Raw genomic sequence first — 15,032 nt, 5'->3', positions numbered from 1 at the left:
TGTGGCCATGGCCCCCCTTTAGTTGGCAGACATCTGTTACAATCCCCAGTATGGCCAGAGCACGTATTTAAAGATGTCTATTTACAGTTTAGTTTGGGCTTCAACTTGTCCTCTGACCAGTCCCTTGCGGCTTTGTCCCTTGTCCCTCTCGTTTTCTTTGCGGCCTTCACACCCTCCGTCCCCACCCCTTCCTTTTCTCTTTGTCCCGTGGCTCGTTTGTGCTCCCACCCCGCCCACTATTCTACTACGAGCAGATCTTGGAACAAGTTGGTGAATGGGTTCTACATCCAAATTTTATTTTCTCCAGCCTGAGAAATTACGCCAAGTCGGACAGCCAGTCTGCAGCTTTGTGTGGTGCTGCTGATCGCCAGCCGAGCAGGATTCTCTGGCGGGCGATCAGGGAGGCAAAGGCTAGGGCAGGATTTTTCAAACGCAGGGTTGTGACCCGTGGGTGGGTCATGGACAGGTGTCGGGAAGGTCATGGAGCAATCAGTCATGACATTCCCGATCACAGAAGATGCGCCCAACGGCCGCGACTGACTTTTCAGATTGTTGGCCGCGGCCGGCTTTTACGTTGTAAATGTCGGCCGCAACCGGCCTTTAAATGCGAACGCTGCAGTCTTTCCACCAGAAACGGCACAGAGAGAAGGTCACAATGCCCAACGTGCACACTGATGTCATGCACCCTGCAGGTCCGTGCCTTGGGCGGGAAATCATGGAGGAGAGATTCCTCCATTTTGTAGCTGCCAGCAAGCAAGCAACAGGACACTGTGAAGAATTGAAGATGGATCATTTTGTAATAAGGAAGAGTGGGCCAGAGGCACAGGGCAGGATCTCACAATTGAATATGCAGGAGAGAGCTTCTTTGGAGAGTTAACGGCAGGGCAATGCAGTGATGGTGTGAGCTATGTATCTCACACTCATTAAGAAATAACTGAAATCGGGAACAAAGCAGTAGGAAGATGATTTCTTGAGGTATGGCAGTGTTAATTTTGCCAATACAAGTCAGGATGCAAAGCCCATGCCCATGTGTGTTATATGTAAGGAAGTACTGGCAAGTTTAAAACCCTCAAATCTTCAAAAGTATTTGAAGACTAAGCATGGCAAGTTCGAGAACAAGCTTGATCTTTTTCAAAGGGTGCAATGAGAACTTAAATCATCAGCTGAAGTCCTTAGCAGAAATGTAACATGGACAAAGCAAGTGAGATTATGAGGTCAAAGCAGGCTCATCTGTCGGGTTAAAAGTAAGCAAAAGCAATAATGGTGTGTCATGAAGGTCGACTGGCGTGGGCAGTGAAGGTCGGCCGGTTGGTAAAAGTGGATCCTAGGAAAAGAAGTTTGAAAAAAACTGGGCTCGGGCATCGACTCCCCTCCTTCTTTGGTTTCAGGGTTCTGGCTGATCTGAAACCTCTAAGACCGCCACTTTTGGGCATGCCTCCACCCTCACTCCCACAGCCCGGGACATCACCTGAAAACATGTCATCCAGTACCCGACAAGTCTGGGGGGCAAGCCCAGAATATGTTGGTGTGATTGGCCCGACATCCCTTGCACCGTTCACATTTTTCTTTTTTCTTTTTTCCCCCAAGTGTTTTCATTGAGGATTTTTAAGCTACACAAGACCAAAGCAATTGTGAACATACATTGGAAAATAACAGGAGTGAAATAATAGACTAATAATACTACAAAGTAAAATAATAAAGCAGTAAAGAACAAAAAGCAAAGGAAGAATTTTATGTACATCGGTTGTGTTTAGCTATTTACATTGGTTGCAGTTTCTTGTTTTGCGTTGTCTGACAGGTATTTATTATCGACTGGGTCCGCCACTCCTCTGTCTCTGTCTCTCTCTCTCTGTCTCTGTCTCTCTCTCTCTCTCTGTCTCTCTCTCTCTCTCCCACCTCCCCCCACCACACACACAGACAAGCATCCCTTTCTGGTCGTCCAGCGAGCCCTCTTTTCTCTTCCGCTCCTGTTTTCTGTTCCTGTGTGATTGGCGTGACACCGTGTATTTTGTTGTTTGCTTGCTGATCTTGGTTGGATTTGATATTTCATTGTTCACTTCCCACCCTCCCCCTACTCCTTTCATTGGCATATGTTATTGTGTCGTGGCTTTCAGCTCCCTCTGGTTTACTCGCTGCAAATAGGTCTTGGAACAGCTTGGCGAATGGCCCCCATGTTTTGTGGAAGCCTTCTTTTGACTCCCGGAAGCCGAATTTGATTTTCTCCATCTGGAGAATTTCCGACAGGTCGAACAGCAAGTCTGCAGCTTTAGGTGACCGCCAGCCGAGCAGGGTTCTCTGGCGGGCGATTAGTGAGGCAAAGGCAAGGGTGTCGGCCCTCCTCCCTATGAAGAGATCTGGCTTTTCTGATACCCCGAAGGCAGGTGCTCTTGGGCAAGACTCCACCCTCATTCCCACCACCTTGGACAGTGCCTCAAAGAAGGCTGTCCAAAACCCAACAAGTCTGGGGCAAGATCAGAACATGTGGACGTGGTTGGCTGGATCTCCTTGGCACCGTTCGCATTTGTCCTCCATCTCCGGGAAGAACCTGCTCATTCGGGTTCTGGCTAGGTGAGCTCTGTGTACCACTTTCAGCTGCATTAGGCTTAGCCTTGCACAAGTGGAGGTGGAGTTGGCCCTATGCCGTGCTAAGCTCCAGAGTCCCCGCCCTATTTCAAACCCAGCTCTGAAAAATATACCATTCAGCGGTTTCTGAAATATTGAAAGGAATGGGTGTAAAAGGGATACCTCCCTCTGAATGGGTAGGGATTGCAGCACCCGGATCACTTCCGGGTGCGGCTATGCAGAGCTAGGTCGCATATTCGGCAGCTCCTGCTTGGAACGGACTTTTGGGCTCTTTTACAGGGCCCCCACGGCATTTGTTTGACATTTCCCGGTGTGGGAAGAAGGCTGCAATATTCCCCTGACAGTGTCCCCCAGGAAGGGTATGTCTCTGGGTTGCCAGACATGGCAGAAACAGTAAAACATTTGGCTGCAACTGCAGGATAAACAGGGCCTCTTCCAGCATGCAGGCGGGGGAAGGGCAAGCTTAAAGCTGCAAGCTGACCTGAGGGCCTGTATCAAAGGTGAATTCCAGCAGCAGAGGGAACAACTGTGAAAAGACCTCATCAAGGCCACTGAAGGGACTTCCGGTTGCGGTGATGCCTAGCTAGCCGCACGCTTCGGCGGCTCCAGCTCCGACGGACCTTCGGGCTCTTTTAAGAGCCCCAACGGGGAATTTTTCGACGACGCAACCCGGTGTGGGGTGTGTGAGAAGGGAGTCCCCCCCAAACGAAGGAGGAAAAAACCGGCGGCGGCGGCTGCAGCGCGAGGAATCGTCGACCAAAGGGTCAGAAAGAGAGAAGTACAAGATGGCGGCGGAGAAAGCGCAGGCGAAATGGGGGCCTGAGCAGGATGAAATTGTGAGACGGTGCGTGGAGCTGCTGAAGAGGGAGGTGCTGACCCCGTTGCTACACGCAATTGAGGGGCTCAAGGAGACATTAAAGACCCTGGAGACAGAGCTCCGCGTGGTGGAGCAGAAGGTGACAGATATTGAGAACGAGATCCTGGGCCTGGCGGTTAAGACACAGACGCACGAGGCACTTCATAAAAAGTGTACTGAAAGGATCGAAGCCCTAGAAAATGGAGCGCGAAGGAAGAACCTTCGGATACTGGGTCTCCCTGAGGGTGTGGAAGGAGTGGACTGTGGAGCGTACGCAAGTACGATGCTGAGCTCACTGATGGGTGCTGAGGCCCCGACGGGCCCCTTGGAGGTGGAGTGGGCAAATCGGATTCCGGCGAGAAGACCAAAAGCGGGAGAACCACCCAGGGCGATAATCGTGCGATTTTACCGCCTTAAGGATAGAGAAGAGGTCCTGAGATGGGCTAAAAAGGTGCGGAGTAGCAGATGGGAGAATGCAGTGGTACGGGTATACCAGGATTGGAGTGCGGAGGTGGCGAGAAGGAGGGCGAGCTTCAACCGAGCCAAAGAGGTGTTGCATAAAAGGAAGGTGAAGTTCGGGATGCTGCAGCCGGCAAGACTATGGGTCACGTATCAGGAGAGACACCATTATTTCGAGACGGCGGAGGAAGCATGGACCTTCATCAAAGAAGAGAAATTGGATCGGAACTGAGGGACTGATGCTGCAGGAAATGTTATTGTTAATGTTATGGTTGAAGTTAATTGAGAAGTAAGTTGGGAAGGGGGGAGACATTGGGGAAATGTGGGCACCGGTGAGGGGGGAAAGACGGGACATAGTTGGAGAATGGGGAAGGGGAGGGGGAGGGGAAAGGGAGCTGCGCCATAAGAGGCGGGTCAGGTAAAGGGATGTTCCCGCGCCAGAAAGAATAAGGCGGGAAGACAGGCGCAAGGCGGATGCGAGTTCCCCACACGGGGGGGGTCGAGGAGTGAGCAGGAGTAGCCGGGGTCAGTTGAAGTCAGCTGACTTACGGAAGTAATATGGGGGAGCAATCATGCTAGAAAGAGATCTGGGGGGGAGGGAGGGGGGGGGGGGGGGGACAACTGGGTTGCTGCTGCGGAAATCCAAAAGGAAATGGCTAAAGAGTGGGTGGGCGGGGATGGTGTGCGACGCTGGGGGAGCGGGCGGGAGCGCGGAGGCGGGATATGGGACTGGCCTAGAGAAGGTAATGGCTAGTCGACACGGGGGGGGGGGCAGGTAGCCCCCTAGTGAGGCTGATCACGTGGAACGTGAGAGGCCTGAATGGACCGATTAAAAGGGCCCAAGTGCTCGCGCATTTGAAAGGACTAAGGGCAGACGTGGTTATGCTCCAAGAGACGCACCTAAAGGTGGCGGACCAAGTTAGGCTAAGGAAAGGATGGGTGGGACAGGTGTTCCACTCAGGACTGGACGCAAAGAATAGAGGGGTGGCCATTTTGGTGGGGAAATGGGTAGCATTTGAAGCAAAGAACATCGTAGCAGATAGCGGAGGTAGATATGTAATGGTGAGTGGCAGGCTGGAGGGAATGGAGGTCGTGTTGGTTAATGTGTATGCCCCAAACTGGGACGATGCGGGATTTATGAGACGGATGCTGGGGCGTATACCGGACCTGGAGGTAGGAAACTTGATTTTAGGAGGGGACTTTAATACGTGCTGGACCCGGGGCTAGATAGATCCAGCTCAAGGACCGGAAGAAGGCCGGCAGCGGCCAAGGTACTTAAGGGGTTTATGGACCAAATGGGGGGAGTGGATCCATGGCGATTTTTTAGACCTAGGGCTAGGGAGTTTTCCTCCTTCTCCCATGTCCATAAAGTGTACTCCCGGATAGATTTTTTTTGTTTTGGGAAGGTCGTTGATCTCTAGGTTGGAAGAAGCTGAGTACTCAGCCATAGCGGTTTCGGATCATGCCCCACATTGGGTGGACCTGGAATTAGGAGAGGAAAGGGAGCAGAGAACACTCTGGCGATTAGATGTGGGACTGATGGCGGATGAGGGAGTGTGTGCAAGAGTGCGGGGGTGTATTGAGAGATACCTGGAGGTCAATGACGACGGCGAGGTCCCTGTGGGAGTGGTATGGGAAGCACTAAAAGCGGTGGTCAGAGGAGAGCTGATCTTCATTGGGGCCCACAAAAGGAAAACAGAGGCCAAGGAAAGGGAAAGATTACTGGGGGAGATTTTAAGGGTGGATAGGGAATTTGCAGAGACCCCGGAGGAGGAATTGTACAGGGAGAGGAGACGACCCCAGACGGAATTTGACCTTCTGACCACCAGAAAGGAGGAGGTACTGTGGAGGAAGGCACACAGGGGAGGAGGTATGAATATGGGGAAAAGGCTAGTCGCCTGTTGGCTCATCAATTGCGAAAGAGGGCAGCAGCGAGGGAGATAGGAGGAATTAGAGACGAAAGGGGAGACACGGTGCGAAGGGCAGGAAAGATAAATGAGGTGTTCAAGACCTTCTATGAGGAACTGTATAGGTCTCAACCCCCAGAGGGAGAGGAGGGGATGCGGCAGTTCCTGGACCAATTGAGGTTCCCGAAAGTGGAGGAGCGGGGGGTGGTAGGCCTGGGGGCACCGATTGGGGTGGACGAGGTTATCAAGGGACTGGGAAGCATGCAAGCAGGGAAGGCCCCAGGACCAGACGGGTTCCCGGTGGAGTATTACATAAAATATGTGGACTTGTTGGCCCCGTTGATGGTGAGGACGTTCAATGAGGCCAGGAAAGGGGGGACTCTACCCCCGACGATGTCGGAGGCGACGATATCGTTAATTTTGAAGAGGGATAAAGATCCGTTGCAGTGCGGGTCCTATAGACCCATTTCATTATTGAACGTGGACGCCAAATTGTTGGCAAAGGTACTGGCATCGAGGATAGAGAACTGTGTCCCGGGGGTGGTGCACGAAGACCAGACAGGGTTCGTAAAAGGGAGACAACTGAATGTTAACGTGCGACGACTATTAGGGGTGATAATGATGCCCCCAGTGGAGGGGGAGGCAGAGATAGTGGCGGCAATGGACGCAGAGAAGGCATTTGATAGGGTGGAGTGGGAGTATTTATGGGAAGTGTTAAGGAGGTTTGGGTTTGGGAACGGGTTTATTAGCTGGGTTAGACTTCTTTATGGTGCTCCAACGGCAAGCGTAGTTACAGGTCGACATAGATCGGAGTATTTCCGATTATATAGGGGAACAAGACAGAGATGCCCGCTGTCTCCATTGTTGTTCGCGTTGGCAATTGAACCTCTGGCCATGGCGTTGAGAGACTCCAGGAAATGGAGAGGGGTGATTAGAGGGGGAGAAGAACACCGAGTCTCGTTATACGCGGATGACCTATTATACGTGTCGGACCCAGCGGGGGGGATGATAGAGGTTATGCAAATTTTGAGGGGGTTCGGGGATTTCTCGGGGTATAGGCTAAACATGGGGAAGAGTGAATTATTTGTGATACATCCAGGGGACCAGAGTAGAGAGATAGAAGGCTTGCCTCTAAGGAAAGTGGAAAAAAACTTCCGATACCTGGGGATTCAGATCGCTAGGAGCTGGGGAACCTTGCACAGACTTAATCTGACACGGTTGGTAGAACAAATGGAGGAGGACTTCAAGAGGTGGGACATGCAGCCTCTATCGCTGGCGGGCAGGGTGCAAGCAATTAAGATGATGGTCCTCCCGAGGTTCTTATTTGTATTTCAATGTCTCCCTATACTAATCACCAAGACCTTTTTTAATAAAACAGACAGGAGCATCACGAGCTTCGTGTGGGCAGGGAAAGTTCTGAGAGTAAGGACCTTCAGCGTAGTAGGGACAGAGGAGGATTGGCACTACCGAACTTGGGCGATTACTATTGGGCCGCCAATGTGGCAATGATACGTAAATGGATGATGGAGGGTGAGGGAGCGGCGTGGAAAAGACTGGAGAGAAAGTCCTGTAAAGGGACGAGTTTAGAGGCGCTGGTGACGGCGCCGCTACCGATCTCACCTAAAAAGTTGACCACGAAACCGGTGGTGGCGGCAACATTGAATATCTGGGGACAGTGGAGGCGACAGAGAGGGGTGTGGGGAGCCCTGGTGGGGTCCCCAATCAGGAACAACCATAGGTTCGCCCCAGGAAGAATGGATGGAGGATTTCAGAGCTGGTACCAGTTGGGAATTAGGAGGGTGGGAGATTTATTTATAGATGGGACTTTTGCGAGCTTGGGAGCATTGGAGGAAAAGTATAAGTTGCCCCGGGGAAATTTCTTGAGATATATGCAGGTGAGGGCGTTTACTAGACAACGGGTGAGGGAATTTCCGTTGCTCCCGACACAGGGGATACAGGACAGGGTGCTTTCAGGGGTGTGGGTCGGAGAGGGCAAGGTATCAGAGATTTACCGAGAGATGAGGGAAGAGGGGGAGGAGTCGGTGGGCGAACTAAAAGGAAAGTGGGAAAAAGGAAACTAGGGGAGGAGATAGAGGAGGGTATGTGGGCTGATGCCCTAAGCAGGGTAAATTCCTCTTCCTCATGCGCCAGGCTTAGCCTGATTCAATTTAAGGTGCTACATAGATCACACATAACGGGAGCAAGATTGAGCAGGTTCTTTGGAGTGGAGGACAAATGTGGGAGGTGTGGCGGGAGCCCGGCAAACCACACACATATGTTTTGGGCGTGCCCGGCACTGGAAGGGTATTGGAAGGGAGTGACGGGAGTGATTTCGCGGGTGGTGAAGGCCCGGGTCAAACCAGGCTGGGGGTTAGCTCTATTTGGAGTTGCAGTAGAGCCGGGAGTGCAGGAGGCGAAAGAGGCCGACGTTGTGGCCTTTGCGTCCCTAGTAGCCCGGCGCAGGATCCTACTCATGTGGAAGGAGGCGAAACCCCCCGGACTGGAGGCCTGGGTAAATGATATGGCGGGGTTCCTTAAACTGGAGCAGATAAAGTTTGCCCTGAGAGGATCGGCTCAAGGGTTCACCAGGCGGTGGCAGCCATTTCTCGACTACCTAGGGGAACGTTGGAGGGAAGACAGATGACCAGCAGCAGCAACCCAGGGGGGAGGGGGGGGGGGTTAGTTTAGTTTAGGTCAAAGATAAAGGGGTTTTGTTATTTGTGTATTGTTAAAAAATTCTGTATTGTTATTGTTGCGTTTGCTTTGTAAGAGGGGAAAAATTGTTGTTTGGGAAAAAAAATTCAATAAAACATATTTTTAAAAAAAAAAGGGATTGCCGCACCCGGAGATATTAAATTTTTGAGCATATCTGTGAGACATTTGAAGAAAGGTATTGTCATGTAATTATTTAGTGAAGCTTGCCAAGCAGATCAGGCAATTTAAAATTAATAATGTTCCAAACATTATAATGGATTATTATTATTCTGCTGTGCACACTTCACATGTGACGCGTGAATCCAGTGTTTCGTTCCTTGGAGTTTCACCTCCGATTGTGTAGTCAGAAGAACTTGAAAAGGGCCCTCCCACTTGGCCCCTAGTGGTTCTTTCTGTAACTTTTCATGTACACCGTTCGCCAGGGACAATATTGTGGCCTCCCTCCTGTGGATTGCCCCAGGCTGCGGAAACCTGTTGAGAAGCAGAACTAACAGCATTTGTTAGATTTTGACAATAACTAAGTAATGCATCACTCATTAAATGACAGTCTGCCTTTCGTAAGTCAATAGTACCCGACAGGGACATGGGTCTGCCTGTAATGACCTCAATTGGGCTTGGGCCTGTTGTTCTGATACTGCACAGTACTAGGGGCAAACCTTGAATCCAGTTTATGCCTTCTTGGTTGTATTTGGACAGTCATTCTTTTAAGGTCCGGTTCATGCATTCCACTAGTCCTGATGATTCTGGATGATAAGGACAATGCAAATTCCAATCAATATTCAGTAATCTGCACACCTCCTGACATACAGCACCCGTAAAGTAGGTTCCATTATCTGAATCAATGCTAGCTGGTACTCCCCATCTGGGAATATAGTCTTTGCTTAGGATTTTGGCCGTATGGGTGGCTGTAGCCTTTCTGACTGGAGTCGCTTGAAATGAAATGTAAAATGAAACAAGTAGGCTTCAAATGAAGTTATTGTGAAAAGCCCCTAGTCGCCACATTCCGGCACCTGTTCGGGGAGGCTGGTACGGGAATTGAACCTTGCTGCTGGCTTGCCTTGGTCTGCTTTAAAAGCCAGCTGTTTAGCCCTGTGCTAAACCAGCCCCTAAACCAGCTTCTATCCATCTAGAAAATGTATCTACTATCACAAGGACCTCAGTGTATCTTTGGCACGAAGGTAGGGTGATGTAATCGACCTGTATGTTCTGAAATAGTCCTGCAGGAGCAGGAGCTCTTAGCTGGGGCATTTTTGTGATAGGTCCTAAGTGTCACACAATGATCCGATACCAATTGTGCATGTTTTTTGAATCCTTTGCACACCAACTTCTGTGGAATCGATCCATCATCTGTTGAGCGGCTAGATGTCCCTATGAATAGATCTGTTGTGCCAGGAATGGCATCAGTGCCTGTGGTGCCACTGGTTTATCAGTCTGAACTTGTCTCCAGATATCATCATAATACTCCTCGATACCTGAATCTAGCCATGACAATTTTTCTCGTTGTGCAGAGTTTTGATGCATTTCACGTAGATCTTGTAATAACTTGGTCACTCCTAATTTGTAGATGTGTCTTGGTGGTGCTGAAGGATTTCACTTAGGGGCAGCTTTCTTTGCTGCTTGGTCTGCAAAGGCATTTGCTTTAGCTTCCATAGTATCTTCTTGAGTATGAGCCTTACATTTGAGAACAGATAGTTCTTTTGCTAAAGCCATTGCTTCTAGAAGGTCTTGTACTTCTTTCCCATTTCGTATAGGTGTCCCTGCTGTGGTATCCTCTTTCCTTCCATAAGTGACCAAAATTATGGGCTACTCCAAAACCGTATCTGGAGTCCGTATAGATGATTGCTGATTGATCTTTTGCCACATGACATGCTTCTGTTCGAGCTTTCAGTTCGGCCTGATGAGCTCATGTTCCTTGGGGCAAACTTCCTTCCGCCACTACTTCATAGAGGCTGGTGACTCCTCATCCAGCCTTTCTGACACCTTTATTATTGCCCCAAAACTTTGACTTAGCCAAATGTGTCCTTGGTCTCATCTAGCTTCCTTATCTTGATGTTTCTCATGAGATTCAGCATTTTTGTACTGTCCTGTTTGAAATGTAGGTATTTTAACAAACCATTTCAAGAAGCCATTTTAAATCTTGGGCCATTTATTCCTTTACACTTGTTATATACTAAAAATGTAGATTCTATCACCACCATACTCACCTTGTGGCTGCGCCCCTGTACTCCGGGGTTTCTCTTTGTCCGGGGGCCAACCAAGATGGCCACTATCATTGTGTATGCCATGTGGATGTGTCCCTGCACGGGTTTCCCTTTGTTTGGGGGCCTTCCAAAATTACTGTTTTGGGTGGCCTTGTTTCTGTTGTCGCCATGTGAGTCTGTAGACAATTCAACCTTCAAGTGATACAGAAATGATTTTCTTGCTTACGGCAAACAGCTTGCAAAACTTCAAAAGTCAGAGTTAGAAAGTGAAATATGTAAAACAGAGAGAGTGAATAGTTAAGTCAAAGTATCGATTGATTCATGAATGGAAAATGACCGTACGATCTATCACAGTTATACTAAATCATATCTGTCTTTAGCCATCTAGCTACACCACTATGTAATCCTAATTAGTTTGGGTTAGAATCAAATAAGTTTGATTTGACGGTTAGTTGTTCTGTCTTTAATGTGCAACATTAACTTGAAATGTTTCATAAATGAATTCTTGTATGTGTTCTGGAATGTGATTCTGTGCCGTTATCGCAAGCTGCTTGAACTGGATTCTTGCTGAGGACAATAGCGCCTTTAGGTTACTGTGCCATTGCCATGGAGCCTGCCCTGTCCTTGGACACTCTTGAGAAATGTATTTATTAGCTTAGTGAAAAGTTTGTTTTATCATGGTTTTTGTGTTTCTGTTAAATTGTGTATCTTAATGTTGTACTGTCTTGAAATGAATTATGCTGTGTCATGCTGAATGTGTTTTGAAATGACCTGAGGTTATGAGTGAGTTTTAAAATGGGAATTTAATAGAATTGGGGCTGCTAAATAGCTATCTTTTACCTATAGAAAATAGCTGGCTTCTACACCTTCCCCCCCCCCCCCCCCCCCCCCCAAATCTAGAGTTCTCTCCCCTCTGCTGCTGCCAGGCACTCCCAGCCGAGGTAGATCAGCCCCATGCAAATAGTCTCTTTTTTTAAGCTGATGACACTAGAGGTCTGGTTCACTGCTGGTATCGTTGTATTCCCAGCTGGGCGTGTGCACAAATTCGCCTGCTTCTGCCGGTGCGTTGATGTTGTACTCCCTACCCTTGAAAGTTACCCAGAGTTTGGTGGAGTAAAGCATCCCCAACCGCACATTGTTCTTATAAAGGACTGCCACGGCTGTGTTAAATTCCGCCTGCCACTTGGCCAGGACTGCCCCGATGTCCTGATACACACGAATTGAGTGTCCTTCCCATTTACAGGACTGTGTGTTTTGCTCAGTTCAGGATCTTTTCCGGGTCTTGGTACCGGTGCAGTTTCACGATGATGGCCTGTGGCTGCTCCTTGGCCTTGGGCTTTCGCCGGAGTCACCTGTAGGCTCAACCACTTCTGGGGGCTTGGAGAAGCTTTCCCCTCCCAACAAGTCTGCTCAGCACCTGTGCCACTCCGTAGGGTTCCTGCTCTTGGTACCTTCCGGAGGCCCACAATGTGGAGGTTCGGCGGCACGACCGATTCTCTTGGTCCTCGGTCTTCCCGCTTAGCGTCCCTTGGTCACCACAAACCTTGCCATCTCCGTCTCCAGTGAGGCGAAATGATTGCTCTAGTTGGTCGTGGCCTTCTCCAGCTCTCTGATCATTGCCTCCAGTGTCTCCAGACGCCACTCCCATCTTATTTCAGTGCTTCTTGAAGGGGCCCATGCCTTTGCTACCGCCGCTTTCACTGTCGCCATCATTTTGAGTTTGATGGCATCTTTGAGCACTTGGAGTTCCTGTGTTAGTAGGGCCCTCCATTCATTTATCGGGGGGGTAGCCCGGCATATGTCTGGCGGCCCATGCTGTTCGGGTGTGGCCAGATCCTTGTCATCTTGTGTTGACGCCTTCGCCTCAATCTTCCTCTCCAGACTTTTACTGGCTCCGCTGTTTTTTTGGCTCCTCGGGTTGTTGCCTGGCATGTCTTGTTTGTTGTGGTGGTGTTGGAGGAGGTGGGGGGGGGTTTCCCCTCCCAGATTTAGCGGTCTATTTTTGACCTAAAAGTGCCTAATTTGAAGTTTCCAGGAAGAGAGCCACCTTTCATGCGTCCACTCAGCAGATCCCTGTCGTCGGAAGTCCCTTTATCCAAGTATTGAGTACTGGAGGGAAAGTCTTTCTAGACCAGCCAGCCATGGCGTGTTGCGGTTGTGAGACTGATCAATTCAATAGTTCAGCAATGAATGTGCTTCTGAGAGTGGGTTTATGGCAATTTTGTATCCGGAGTATACTCTGCATTTGGCAGGACCTTCCAAACCCACGACCACCCTAATGCAGAAGGACAAGGGCAGCAGATACCTGGGAACACCACTGGAGGTTCTCCTCCCAAGTTACTAATCATCCTGACGTTGAAATATACTGCTGCTCCTACAATGTTGGGTCAAAATCCTGGAACTCCCTCCCCATTGCAGGTGTATCTGCACCTGAGGTACTGCAGCGGTTCAAGAACGAAGCTCACCATCACCTTCTCGAGGGTAACTGGGGATGAGCAATAAATGCTGGCCCTGCCAGCGATCCCATAAAATAATTTTTAAAAGTGTAACATTTCTTGCAGCATTCGGACACCCTACTCCCCTCAACACCCTATGAGAAATCAATCTTCGTACCAAATATTCAGTTTGAAGTTGTTATTTTCACATGTTTCAGATGAAACATTACTATCTGTGAAGAGCCTATTCTATTGTGGGAAGCTTATGCATGCATTTCTGAAGGAATACTGCACCTTCGGAAGTGCTGTTTTTGATTGAGATTTGTGCGCAAATTGGCGGGCGGTATGGTGGCACAGCGGTTAGCACTGCTGCCTCACAGTTCCAGAGATCTGGGTTAAATTCCTGCCTCGGGTAACTGTGTGGAGTTTGCACTTTCTTCCCATGTCTGCATGGGTTAACTCCGGATGCTCCAGTTTCCTCCAAAAATGTGCGGGTTAGGTGGATTGGATATGCTATATTGCCCCTTAATGTCCAAAAGGTTAGGTGGGGTTGCTGGGTTACGGGGATAGGGTGGAGGAATGTGCTTAAGTAGGGTGCTCTTTCCAAGTGCCGTTGCAGACTCGATGGGCCCAATGGCCTCCTTCACTGTAAATTCTATGATATTAAATTGACACCCATCCAACCTTAATAATTTTTATTGTCACAAGTAGGCTTACATTAACACTGCAATGAAGTTACTGTGAAAAGCCCCTAGCCACCACATTCCGGCGCCTGTTCGAGTACACGGGGAGAATTCAGAATGTCCAAATTACCTAACAGCACGTCTTTCGGGACTTGTGGGAGGAAACCGGAGCACCCGGAGGAAACCCACGCAGACACGGAGAGAATGTGCAGGCTCCGCACAGACAGTGACCCAATCTGGGAATCGAACCTGGGACCCTGGCGCTGTGAAGCAACAGTGCTAACCACTGTGCTACCGTGCTGCCCAGAAGTCCAACACGCTATCTGTTGTGCCATAGAGCCACTTTCAGGTAGATGTAAAAGGTTCAGTGTTGCTATTTTGAAGAAGAGCAGAGGAGTTATTCCTGATGTTCTGGCCAATATTTATCCCACAACCAGCATCACAAAAGCAGATTATTTGTTAATTTATACATTGCTGTTTGTGTTAGCTTGCTGTATGCAAATTGACCGCTGTTTCCCACATTATGCCAATGACTGCACTTTGAACCTAATTAATTGGCTGTAAAGTGCTTTGGGTCATTTTGCAGTTGTGAATGGCACCATGTATCTGCAAGTTGGCCTGCCTTCTGGCCCAACATTGTTTAATTATATTACTCAGAACTTTAATGAATTGTGCATTCAGGATGTCATTTTATAGGATACCAAAAAAGTGGTATTTCTCTTATCTTTACTCTCCTTTCTATTCCCATCATTTGATCCTTATTAGAGGCATAATTTCCTCAAGTATCAAAGAGATTTAGCTGTCAATCTTTATGCACAAATTAATCAGGCAAGCATTAACAGAAGAAAGGAAATTTTACATCTACTGCGTACGTCTTTCCCAAAACATCTTGGATCAACTATTTTTGTTTATTTTTGTTTATTGTATCTGTGGAAATGTCATTTTAAGAATGAATAACCTTGAGCATGAAATTAAATAAGATTTTGGTTCTCTCCTGGTCATCTTTTTTAGAGGGCTGCATGGTAGGTAGAAACTTATGGAATACATTTTCAGGAAACTAAATACATGGATATAGATTCCTTGGTAGGGTAGATTAGATTTTGTTTGTGGAAGGACAAATGGTCATTTATTTTTTTCCTGAATAATATTCTAAGTATTTGAACATGAATACTTTATAATGTTAAGAGATTTAA

General features: G+C 48.7%; 1 protein-coding gene across 8 annotated transcripts in view; it reads left to right on the top strand.

Moving 5' to 3' along the window:
- Positions 1-15,032, top strand: part of ralgapa2 (Ral GTPase activating protein catalytic subunit alpha 2) — an 855,222-nt gene that overhangs the window by 200,592 nt on the left and 639,598 nt on the right. The gene's annotated exons all lie outside the window — the stretch shown is intronic.

The sequence above is a fragment of the Scyliorhinus torazame genome, chromosome 1 (assembly GCF_047496885.1).
Source record: "Scyliorhinus torazame isolate Kashiwa2021f chromosome 1, sScyTor2.1, whole genome shotgun sequence".
Classification (NCBI taxonomy): domain Eukaryota; kingdom Metazoa; phylum Chordata; class Chondrichthyes; order Carcharhiniformes; family Scyliorhinidae; genus Scyliorhinus; species Scyliorhinus torazame.
The sequence above is the reverse complement of the archived record's forward strand: the minus strand, read 5'-3'. Positions and strand labels throughout refer to the sequence as shown.